Here is a 13,090-nt window from a genome sequence, read left to right as displayed (position 1 = left end):
AGGAGCATCTTCTGCAGTGGTCACACGTTCTCTCAACTGGAGCATCACCCCCGTGAGGCCAGCCCCCCGTGACCCCTGTGTCCTCCTGCGGCTGACGGGGTGAGCACCATCAGGGTCCAGCCCTCTTCATTCTCTGACCCTGCTCCCATGCAGACCTAGAAGTAGAAACAAATGCTGCCCTAGACACAGGCAGCTAAAATACCTCACAAAATGAATTTTATCATTAAATTGAAAGTATGTAAAACAACTGAACAAGAAAAAACAGCGTATTAGTTTTTCTAAGATTCAAAATCTTTTTGAACGAATTTTTAATTGATTGGAATTTTTTAAAAGATGTTTTTGATGCAGACCGTTTTAAAAGTCTTTATTGAATTTGTTACAATATTCCTTTTGTCTTCTGTTTTGACTTTTCTGTCTAAGGCATGTGGGATCTTGGCTCCCTGACCAGGGATCAAACCTGTGCCCCCTGCATTGGAAGGTGGAGTTTTAGCCCCTGGACCACCAGTGAAGTCATGACTGGAATTTCATAGAGAGAAAGCTTCTAGCCCCTGGTCCTTTGGGGAGTTACCAGTTCCTAGCCTGGTGACTACTTTATTCTCTGCCTGCTGGTTTGTTTGAATCTTCCTCCTTTGCGTCATTCTATGTGAAATGAGTCCCTACTGCAGACAAAGCACTATGCTGAGTTGGTACAAAAATGAAGTTCAGTAAGCACAGTTCCTACCCAATCCTCCTTTTGAAGGAGTTGAGTCATGTGAAGAGCCAGGTTGTCCGGTGATTCCCTGCAGTGTGTTTAATCTCCCTGCAGGGCAGGGATGCAGGCTCCGGTGAGAGCAGAGAGCGGGTATAGCCAGAGGAGATCCAGGCTCAGCGAGGCTCAGGAGAATGATGCTTGAGCCTCATTTTGAGGGAGACATCCTTCCACTCTTTCAGCCAGCAAACATTTACTAAGTACCTATTATGTGCCAGGTATTTTTGTAGTGTTTCCAAACGTTAGTGTACCTTAGAATCATCTGGAGGGCTTGGTTAAATGCAGATGGCTGCTTGCTAAAGCAGGAGGCCTGCAGCAGGGTTTGAGACTGTGTTTCTCATACATTTCTAAGTGATGATGCTATTGATCCGAGAATTGTACTTTGAGAACCACTGATTTAGGCAGAGCAGTAAGAAATGGGGAAAAGATAAGCAGTGCCAACTGTCGGGTTTAGCAATGTTAGCCTGAAACAAAGGCACCAGCATGGATAGTGGGTGGGGTGGCAGTGAGCTTGAAATCCAGCCCCAGTTGCACTTGTTAAGCCCCCAGGGCCATGTAAACACAAGGGAAGGGCCACCTGTCTGTATTTTGTCCTCCCAGAAGGGCCCCTTTGTTAAATGTTTCCCTGTGGGTGTGTCTGCTCAGAGGCACCGCTTTTCTTGTAACTTGCAGGAAGGCAGGGGGTAAATCAAAGGCTGGAAGCAACATGCAAAGCAGGGCATGTGAGAGGGAAGTGGATGTGGCTCAGAGCGCCCAGAATGAAACAGTGAGATGAGGCCATGGCTCCTGACTTCCGTCTGTGGTCTATTTCAAGCAAAAGTCTCCATCCTTTTCCACACACAGATGGACTCTAGGTTCAGCGATTTCACCCACAAGGAGATTGTCTGCCTCTCAGCCTTTCTTGGGTTCATCCCGTCACTGTGGACAGCTCCTCAGCTTACCTACATTTAGGCCAGCTGACGCTATCAGATACTAAATAGATGCCAGAGAAAGGCAGAGATAAGGAACTCAAAGGACTGATCAAAGGAAACTAATAAATAATGGTTTGGGTTAAAGAGGGTGAATGGATGGACTGCACAGGAACAAGAAGCCTGAAGATTACTGAGAGCATCAGGGCTCAAGGTATGAGCCTGGTGATTAATGAGAAAAGAGGAAGGAGATTGCTCACAGTCAAGTCGAGAAACAGTGACAGAGAAGATGATGAGTGGCTGCATTTGGAGCTGACCTGAGAGGGTTAGCAAAACGCTGCCTGGGAAAGCCTATTAAGACAAGGCTAGAGTCCTTGGACAAAACAGCATCTTAAAAAAGAGATCCAGCTTAGTGAGGAAGAGAGAGAACAGCTACTGAGAAGCCCAAATAACCTACAGACGAGGATTTTTTTAAATATTTAAAAGAAGTACAGCCTGCTGGTTACTGTGTGGGAACCACACTCACTCACATATCTAGAGTGCTTCTACTGCCTGGAATTATTCACCTGCTTCTTTTCAACAGGACTTGGTTTCAGGGAATAAGATTCATGTGATACAATAGATTGGGGTGAGAACAAGAAAATATTGAAATGTCAACCTTTCTGTAGTACAGGCAAAAGGCTTCAGAAAGATTTATTTAAGGTCCTCCACAGCCTGCTTTGTTCAGACTTCCCTCAGCAAGAGAGAGACTCTTCTCCATGTTATCTAGTTAAGGTGAAGGTAGAATCTGCTGTTTGCCCAGCGTCCCACACGTGAAAGCTCAGCAGGCATCCGACACCCTCTGGAGGGTCTGATTCAGCTTCCTGGACGTGACCTGAAAGCTTGCATTTCTACCAAGGTCCCAGCTGATGCAGCTAGTCTGGAAGCCACACTCTGAGCCACCATTTGTAAACAGTAATAATATCACTTCTTACAAGCAAGAGATCGATGTCTAAATGCCTGAAGTCACAGATGTTGGACAGTTCATAACGCGTCCTGGTAAAGCCATTGATTTAAGACAGCATCCGAGGGGACTTCCCTGGCAGTCCAGCGGGTGACTCTGGCTTCCAGGGAAGGGGGTGCGGGTTTGATCCCCAGTTGGGGAGCCAAGATCCCACATGCCTTGCAGCCAATAAAACCAGGACATAAAACAGAAACAATATTGTGCCATGTTAAGTCGCTTCCGTCATGTCTGACTCTGTGCGACGCTATGGACTGTGGTGATGTCCACAAGAAGGTCGGGGAGCCTGGGAATCAAAAGAGCCACAGCTGAGATGGGTTCTCACCTGTGCATTATTTAAGCATGCCTAGATTAAGTGGCTTATTTGGGCCCAAAGGAATCACTGAAATAATTGGAAGCAGGAAGAGGTTTTGCACACTGTCCTTTATTTGATTCAGGACTCATCTCTTCAGTAAACAGATTCCACCCAACATAATGATAAATGGTTCAGAACGACGATGGAATAAGCTCAAACTGGTGAACCAACAGCAATGTTAACCCCAAAATAAAACTGTGTGGGCATGGAATAACTATTGCAGGAAAACATGCCCGAGCCTTATTAGGAATGCTGCTGGCAGTGGCTGTGACGGAGTTCCGTTCCTTTAAGAGGAAGGTGGGGACTGTTGAGTTCGCTCTCAGCTTCTCCCATTAAAGGAGACTTGAACGAAGACTCCTGACTGTGAAGGGGAGGCCGGCCAGACTGGGTGAAGGAGGAGGCTTCTGCTAACAAGCCTGGTGTGAGGCCTTACAGAGAAAATCATCACAATCGGCTTCTTTTGTTGCCTCTACGTGGACTGATGTATAGGAGAGAAGGCCCTGATGGGTTTCTTAAGGACATCCCTTTGAGGGAGCCCTGGAAGGGGAGCCAGATGGTGAAATAAAGACTGGCTGAGATCAGCATGACAGAGCCTTCACAGCGCCTTTAGTTATGGCTCTGTTATTCCAGGAAAACATGCGTTCCCCTCCTAGTTACACACTTTGCTCATGTGGTGTGAGTGTCTTGAATGTGCCCTTGTAAATGCAAAATGTCAAGACCAATAAAGAGTGTTGTTTTAACTTGTACACACAGAGGCTCCCCAATTAGACCTCTTCCCGTGATTTAAGTATTATGACGGTTGCCATTCTCTACTTGGCCCGTGGGGTACAGCTTGTTCTTCAGTCGCTCAGTCGTGTCTGACTCTTTGTGACCCCATGGACTGCAGCATGCCAGGCTTCCCTGTCCTTCACTGTCTCCCAGAATTTGCTCCAACTCATGTCCATTGGGTCGATGATGCCGTCCAACCATCTCATCCGCTGTTGCCTCCTACTTCTCCTGCCAGTAGGTAACAGTAAATCCCAGATGGGCTGATCAGCAAAAATTCACTCTAACCCACTTCAGTCAAGCATCTCCTGTTCTTTAAAGCACTTATAATGTGCTTAGCACGCTTATGTCCTCAGTGCTTGTGAGTATTTGGGCTTCCCCCACATGGAGAATGAGCTGGTCCCTACAGTATGTTCCCTACTGCTTGACCTCCAGACAGTGTGCTTATTATAAATGAGTCCAACTTAGAGACCGGATTTCAGACCAGACTCAAGGTTAAATGGAATCTGATTTACTGAGGAAATATTTTTGCTTCTTAAATGTCAGCTTTGTAGTGTGTTTTTTTGTTGTTTAGTTGCTAAGTTGTGTCCAACTGTCTTCCGACCCCATGGACCATATCCCACCAGGCTTCTCTGTTTGTGGGATTTCCCAGGCAAGAACATGAGTGGTTATAGTGCATTAGAACAAATGGAAGTTAACTTTAACAGTTCAATTCAGTAGCTCAGTCGTATCCGACTCTTTGCGACCCCATGAATAGCAGCACGCCAGGCCTCCCTGTCCATCACCAACTCCCGGAGTTTACTCAAACCCATGTCCATCGAGTCGGTGATGCCATCCAAACATCTCATCCTCTGTCGTCCCCTTCTCCTCTTGCCTTCAATCTTTCCCAGCATCAGGGTCTTTTCAAATGAGTCAGCTCTTTGCATCAGGTGGCCAAAGTACTGGAGCTTCAGCTTCAACGTCAGTCCTTCCAATGAACACCCAGGACTGATCTCCTTCAGGATGGACTGGTTGGATCTCCTTGCAGTATTATTACTATTAATACTAATGGTCAATATTACCACGTTTAATGCTATGGGGGTAATACAGTTTCTGAGGCTTTGCTGAAACATGACTACTGCTAATAACTACTGCTTTTTTAATGCCTACTATATGCCAGGGGATCTACATACATTACTATTCATCTAAAAGCGCTATCAAATGTGTAAACCTTGGAATTAAGAAATAAGGACTGGCAAAACAAAAACAAAAACAAAAAAAGCCCAAGTTAATTCCTTTCAACTGTCCAAATAGTAAGCAGAAGAGATGGGCTCAAACTGAGATCTGACTCCAAATTCCATGAGTTTCCACAACACTGTGTTATTATTTTGGAGTTTTTCTTTAAAACGAAGGAAAATTATTTTAATATATTTGAAAACAATGTTTTTTATTTTAAAGTTTTTCAAGTCAGAAAAGGAACATAATCTATCATAAAAGTATGTTTGGTACCCCAAGCTCCAGGAAAACAATGGACGCCTTTCCGAAGAATGCCCGTTCTCCTCCGTTGACTCTACACAGCATTCAGCTACAGAATTTTTTCCCTAGACCTCTAGTGGAAAATATCCCGATTTTAAGCAAAGCTACCTTCTGAATCTTCTACATTAATGGCACTAATTTTAAAATGTCCTAATTAGCTGATGGACAGTAAACCAAGATAGTTTCACCTTCTAGAAAATTTTGGGAAGTGGCGGCACCTACTGACGACATACGATATTGCAGTCTGGCATCAGAAATCTTGAAGACTTTAGTACAGGAAGAAACTGTTTTCTCAGGTTCTTTAAATTACAGAATGAATCTTCTTGGAGAAATATAGTACGTCTGGAGTATAAGTAGTTACATAATATGCATGGAACAGCTTTCTGAAATCTCAATTTTATTCAACATTTTTACATGAAAATAAATACATATGGTGACATAGGATGCACGATTAGCCTATTTTTTAAAAAATCTATGATGGAAATTTTCTAAAAGTGTCTCTGTTTCAAACACGTTCATTCTCATCTTGCCATTAGAGGTTCTTCAGTGGAAAAATTTTAGAAATATTGGGTCTAGCTCATTCCCTTTGTATGAAACATAAGTAAATCATGTTCTAGCTCTGGGTCCAGACAAGTTCATGAAAGAGAGAATTCCAGACTCTTATTTTTCATTCTTTCCATCTGAACTTACCACAGGATCCCCATTTGTATTGCATATACCTGATAGAAATAGAAAAAAAATTCAATTTGGGGAATCACAAACTTGTGATTTTGGGTCCAAACAATTTGGGAAATATGAGAATTTCTATAGCCTTAGAATCACTGAAAATTGGTAGCAGAGCTAGAATAAAAATCTCTCACGGGAGAAATTCTGCAAGTTCTTAAAGGGTTGTGAGTGACATCTAATGATTCCAATAGTAAGTATGTCTTCTTTTTGCTGGAAGATTTAAACTTCAGTTCTTCCTGGAGGAATTTTTGGTTATGAATATATCTTTAATTTTATTATGTAAGACAGCTAATAAATCACCAGCATTAACATTATAGCACAGTCTGCATTATGAAACACATCTAATCCATAAAATGAAGGACACTCAAATTTAGGCCAAATTTTTAAGTTCAAAGAATAGTTTTACAATAAGACTACTAACAAATCTATATTGTTTGATTTGCAGCCAGATATCCAGATTTTGGGGATCATAGATGTGTTCTACTTTGCTTTATCAGAAAGCAAAAGAACTTAGGTATGGCCTAACAATAGATCACTTCAAAATTTCCAAATGATCCTTCAAAATGAAATCATAGACTGAGGTTGGTAAAAATAAGAAATGAAAATATATAAGGATCATTATGATAGCAAATAGCCAAGCCAGGCTCAGAAATGTGCACATTAGCTGCTACCATACGGCTGAAGAGGCACATTTTCTCTTTACTTATATTATAAAAAATTAAGAAGTTACATTAATATTACATTTTCTTATCATGTTAAAGTTTTGTAAAACTTTTTGATAGTGACAAAATAGCTTACAAATTAAGAATTTATTAAGTAAATATTAAGCATATGAGCCAATTGTTCACCATATTTGACATGTATGTGTTTTCCTAGTTTAAGTTTACATATTTATGTTATTTAAAATTATTTAAATATATTACATGTAAATACCACATACAATATTGTGGTGTCTACATGATTGTGATTGCATTTGTAGAGCAAATTTATGGGTGTTTTTAGTTGTTCCTTTCTTCTATTATATTAAATATCACTTTTAAGGTTTTTACCTCTTTTTTTTTTTTAAGGTTTTTACCTCTTAATTCATCTAGAATCTATTCTTCCACTACAATGTAACTTACAAAACATGTTTTAAAGATACACTGTAGCTATATAGATATTATAGATACATAGATACTGTAGCTATACACACATGAGCATCTGCACACAGTATAAGATTTCAGCAGGTACTTTGGTCCTCACCATTGTCTCTTCACAACGTGAGGATCCTTTTTGACTTTTGGGAACCAGTCTGGCTCAGAGAGCTGCTCTCAGCCATGTGGAAGGTTTAGGACTAGAGGAGGACCACGTGGTCCAACACTGCGGTTACTGGGTCAGTATGAGGAAGGTTCTTAGTCAAGAATTATCTTCAAAAAACCAGACAGTAATTTCAAGTGGATGAAAAAGTGAAGAAAGAAGAGAAGCTTTTTTCTTAAGAAAGCTTGTAAAGCGTGGGAAAAGAAAGCCCAGTGATTTCAAGCGAAGAATCAGAGCAGAGGGAGCCCCTTTCTGTGTGGACCTTCAGAGCTAACACAATGCTGGTGGGGAGCACAGAGAAGCATCTTACGCCGTGAAATGTGCGCTAGGACAGAAACTTCAAAAAAGTACTTGATGACTCTCATCCCATAAAGAGCCACAACAGATGGCCTTTCTCAGAAAAGTGTTCCCTGCTGGCTTGGTTGATGATTATGACACAGTTATGTATGGGCTGCTAATTTACTGAAGACGACCTGAATGCTTCAGACAGTGACTCTTGAGAATAAGGAACTTCTGCCTGTAATGTGCCTGCAGTTCCAGTGACGGCAAGGTGATTGCTTTTGCTCCTGGAGTGTCAGAGGGTGGACGTTCTTTGAGGTCATCCTTTCTCCATTTCACTAATAAGCCGTCTTTCTGCTAACTGCCTCCTTCCCGTTGTCGAAGTCTAGTAAAATCAGAAGATTGTGAAGAGGTGAGTTTAGATAAGAATGGGAGAATAGTGTTTTAAAGCTTACCACCCTCTGAGTCCTGCTTCTTATTCTAGCAATTCTCAGTCCCAGGATGTGTAAATGCCACACTGGCATGACTGTCGCTAACTTGTACAAGCTGCCGTGTAACATCCTTACAATCATTGCACTCAGGTGGCATGTTTATTGCTGCAAAAGAACTTCCAGAAAGTTATTAGCAGAAAAAACCTGCCAAGTTTCATGCTCTTTCTACAAAATTTTCTCACTCACTATATTCTTATTTGATAAAAGTGAATCTCTTACAAGACCTCAGATAGAAGTTCTTAAATTATCTCAACTATTCCTATTGGGAAGAAAACCTTATTTTTACCTGATGTTTTCTTTTTTCGTTTTACTGGAAAGCAATCAGTGGAGGGTGAAGGAAATAGATGCTAAATTATTTGGTAACAAAGCAAGAATTAGGGTCCAAAGGTAAATAAAAAATATTGTTAATGATAATTTCTTTGGAAAAACATATAAACCTGGAAAAATTAAATTTATGAATATGAATAAATTTTTTAAAAATTTTTCTTTCAATTGCAGTTTATTTATTTTTTCTTTTTTTCCCCATTTATTTTTATTAGTTGGAGGCTAATTACTTTACAATATTGTAGTGGTTTTTGCCATGAATATAAATAAAATTTATATCAGAAACATTGGCCTATCATTTCCGTATAGTTAAAAATTCATTTTAATTTTGTAAATTATCTTAGTGATTAATCCATATCCTGGGGTTAACTTTAATGTTTTATGGGAAAGATACACTTCTACCATACTGTTTGTTAGAGCCCTATTAAAATAAGAATACTATAAATATAAATTAAAGCCTAGTTATCCTTTTGGGAAAAACAGGTCTACATTTGCTAATTATTGAAATAATACACTTTGATAAAAATCTTACAAAATTTTGCTAGTATATTTGAACATCATTATAGTTTGCTCAATTTAAATTGCCAAATTTTGACTGACTGTCTCCTGTGATTTATAGAAGGAAGATAATATTTATACTTCTAGAGACATTGACGGGCCAAGGAATAGGCTGGAAATTAAAAAGTGATTTAGTCTCCCCTGGCTTCAATGTATTCTCCCCACAGCTGCTAGAATATTTTCCTTAGACCTCAGAAATAACAGGAACTGCCTCTGGTTGATATCACCCTCCCATCATGCCAACACAATACAGTTTTATGCAAACAGAAGAAATTTTCAATAAAGTGACACATAAATAATAGCATCCAAAATAGATAATTGATCAAGATGAGAGTTAGGATATATGTAGAACTGGCCAAATGTACAAAAATGTATTGATTGGCAGAAAATTTTGAAGCCATAGAGAATTTTACCTTACCTTCTCATTGAGGAGCTGCACCGTATTTGAATTAATGTTTTGCTACAGAATAACTCAAAGCTTACAATGCTGGAGTTTAACTTTGCTGGAATGTAGCACCATCATCTCACTGATTTTTAAAGCAGAACCCATTCGGTATAGTGCTTTCACAAAGGAATACTATTTCCTATCATTTGTTTATTAACAACCTATTAAAATGTAAATTATCAGTTATATGCAAGCAGGTACTTCATCGAAAGAAATAAGGAAATTAGACATGGGCTTTGGTGGTTTTGTTTCATTGGAACTTTTCCCAAAGTTGCTTCATTAAAATATTTTCTTAAGGGACTTTGTCAGATTTTGGAGGAAATTCAAATGAATAATTGTATTTTATTTGTATTACAGTGTTTTCCACTTTAAAATATATTAAAATGTACTGTGCAATGGTCCTAGGTGATATTTTGTCAGACTTGGAAGCATAACATTTGAATTAATTCATCTGATTATATTATTTTAAGGCTACCACAAATGTGACTTCTGATTTTCTAAAATATAATAAAGAAAAAACATTTATATTGGATATGTACATATATTCTTCACAAGACCATTGACTTAAACTCTGAGCTTTATCTTCCACATCTGTGGTTCAGATTCTTTTGTTTCAAACTAGAGAAACTAACTCTGGCTGACTTAAAGAATTGACTGGGTTGCTGACATGAATAACAGGGAAGTTGCAGAGCATGGTCAATCTTAAGGAGCCAATATAGCGGCTACTGCCTCCTAAAGGCACTCAACTGGCTTGAAGATGAAATTCCAGGAAACAAGAGCGCAGCTGGCCTGGTCTGGGTCTCAAGGTTGCTCCTTGCCTAGGAGAGGACAGGACACTTTAGATCAAACTGGGTCCAGTGGAGAAAAAAATAATTTTCCTAAATGATACTAATGCACTATTCCAAAAGCAAAATGTAATAAATGTTTGGAAATCCAGGACAGAGACTGAATACTACATGGAAAAAGGCAGAAGAGAAAGTAAAAGTAAAAATAAGAAGGCGAAAAGCTATCACAGAGGGCAAGGCAGGGTACCTGAGTACTGGATAGGAAACTGTAGTGGGATGCTATGAGCGCAACACCTGTGACCCAGCAAATGTCCAGGACAGACTGTGCAAACCATGAGAAGCTCATGGCAGGGATCAGATTACTTGTGGATCCTCTAAGAGGTTCTAAATTTCATATCCAGGCTTACATACAGAGTGACATAAGGCTTGGAGGTCACCGTGAGCTGGTAAAACAGAGATGGCAAAATAGAGATAGCAAGTCATCATAGACGGTTATGAAGTTCATACAAGCTGAGTGTTTTAGTCAAACTCACAGAGTTACTATGCTGTGTGTCAGAGGTTTAAAAATAACTGATACCTCTCTCTAGGAGCAAAAAGACAAGCAAGGGAAACAGGCACATAAACCAATAGTTTATAAAAGAGTGCTACTAGTCTAATGCATGAAGCAGGTGTGGGTGGGGTCATAGAAGAGGAAACGAGCAAGACCAGTGGGAGGCTCCCCTGAGGGAGGCTCTGTGAGGCCAGGAAGGAAGCCACGGATTGTTGGCAGTGGGAGGGGGCTCCAAGAAGAATTGTTTGGGTGTGAATTGTCCTGGAAGCCATAATGAGGATCTCTGTTATACTACAGGCCAGTTTTTTAAAAAAGCATTTTAAAATCAGTTCAGTTCAGGCACTCAGTTGTGTCCGACTCTTTGTGACCCCATGAACCACAGCATGCCAGGCCTCCCTGTCCATCACCAACTCCCATGGGAGTCCACCCAAACCCATGTCCATCCAGTCAGTGATGCCATCCAACCATCTCATCCTCTGTCATCCCCTTCTCCTCCCGCCTTCAATCTTTCTCAGCATCAGGGCCTTTTCCAATGAATTGGTTCTTCACATCAGGTGGTTAAAGTATTGGAGTTTCAGCTTCAACATCAGTCCTTCCAATGAACACCCAGGACTGATTTCCTTTAGGATGGACTGGTTGGATCTCCTTGCAGTCCAAGGGACTCTCAACAGTTTTCTCCAACACCCACAGTTCAAAAGCATCAATTCTTCGGCACTCAGCTTTCTTTATAGTCCAATTCTCACATCCACACGTGACCACTGGAAAAACCATAGCTTTGACTAGATGGACCTTTGTGGACAAAGTAATGTCTCTGCTTTTTAATATGCTGTCTAGGTTGGTTATAACTTTCCTTCCAAGGAGCAAGCGTCTTTTAATTTCATGGCTGCAATCACCATCTGCAGTGATTTTAGAGCCCCCCAAAATAAAGTCAGCCACTGTTTCCACATCTATTTGCCATGAAGTGATGGGACTGGATGCCATGATCTTAGCTTTCTGAATGTTGAGCTTTAAGACAACTTTTTCACTCTTCTCTTTCACTTTCATCAAGAGGCTCTTTAGGTCTTCACTTTCTGCCATAAGGCTGGTGTCATCTGCATATTTGAGGTTATTGATAGTTCTCCCGGCAATCTTGATTCCAGCTTGTGCTTCATCCAGCCCAGCGTTTCTCATGATGTACTCTGCATATAAGTTAAATAAGCAGGGTGACAATATACAACCTTAATGTACTCCTTTTTCTATTTGGAAAACTTAGCTGTGGTCACAGGACTGGAAAAGATCAGTTTTCATTCCATGTTGTTCCAAGTCCAGTTCTAACTGTTGTTTCCTGACCTGCATACATGTTTCTTAAGAGGCAAGTCAGGTGGTCTGGCATTCCCTTCCCTTTCAGAATTTTCCACAGTTAATTGTGATCCACATAGTCAAAGGCTTTGGCGTAGTCAATAAAGCAGATATAGATGTTTTTCTGGAACTCTTGCTTTTTCAATGATCCAGCAGATGTTGGCAATTTGATCTCTGGTTCCTCTGCCTTTTCTAAAACCAGCTTGAACATCTGGAAGTTCACAGTTCGTGTATTGTTGAAGCCTGGCTTGGAGAATTTTGAGCATTACTTTACTAGCGTGTGAGATGAGTACAATTGTGTGGTAGTTTGGCATTCTTTGGTATTGTCTCTCTTTGGGATTGGAATGAAAACTGACCTTTTCCAGTCCTGTGGCCACTGCTGAGTTTTCCATATTTGCTGGCATATTGAGTGCAGCACTTTCTCAGCAAATAGTGTACTGCTGCTGCTACTGCTAAGTCTCTTCAGCCGTCTCCGACTCTATGTGACCCCATAGACCGCAGCCCACCAGGCTCCTCTGTCCATGGGATTTTCCAGGCCAGAGTACTGGAGTGCACACCTTTCCTCAAATAACAAAAGACAGAGCTCTTAATTAAAATATGTGTGTGTTAGTTGCTCACTCATGTCTGACTCTTTGTGACCCCATGGACTGTAGCCTGCCAGGTTCCTCTGTCCATGGAATTCTCCAGGCAAGAATACTGGAGTGGGTAGCCGTTTCCTTCTCCAGGGGATATTCCCAACCCAGGGATTGAACCCTGGTCTCCTGCATTGCAGGCAGATGCTTTACCATCTCAGCTACTAGGGAAGCTCAATTAAAAGATAGAGCAAGCATTAAAAGACTCTTGCTCTTTGGAAGAAAAGCTAAAAAAAAAAGAAAACTGGATAGAGTGTTAAAAATTAGAGACATTGCTTTGCCAACAAAGGTCTCTGTAGTCAAAGCTATGGTTTTTCCAGTAGTCACGTATGGATATGAGAGTTGGAGTATAGAGAAAGCTGAGCACCAAAGAAT

Source organism: Cervus elaphus, chromosome 17 (genome assembly GCF_910594005.1).
Source record: "Cervus elaphus chromosome 17, mCerEla1.1, whole genome shotgun sequence".
NCBI classification, from domain to species: Eukaryota; Metazoa; Chordata; class Mammalia; order Artiodactyla; family Cervidae; genus Cervus; species Cervus elaphus.
Note: the sequence above shows the minus strand (reverse complement) of the source record.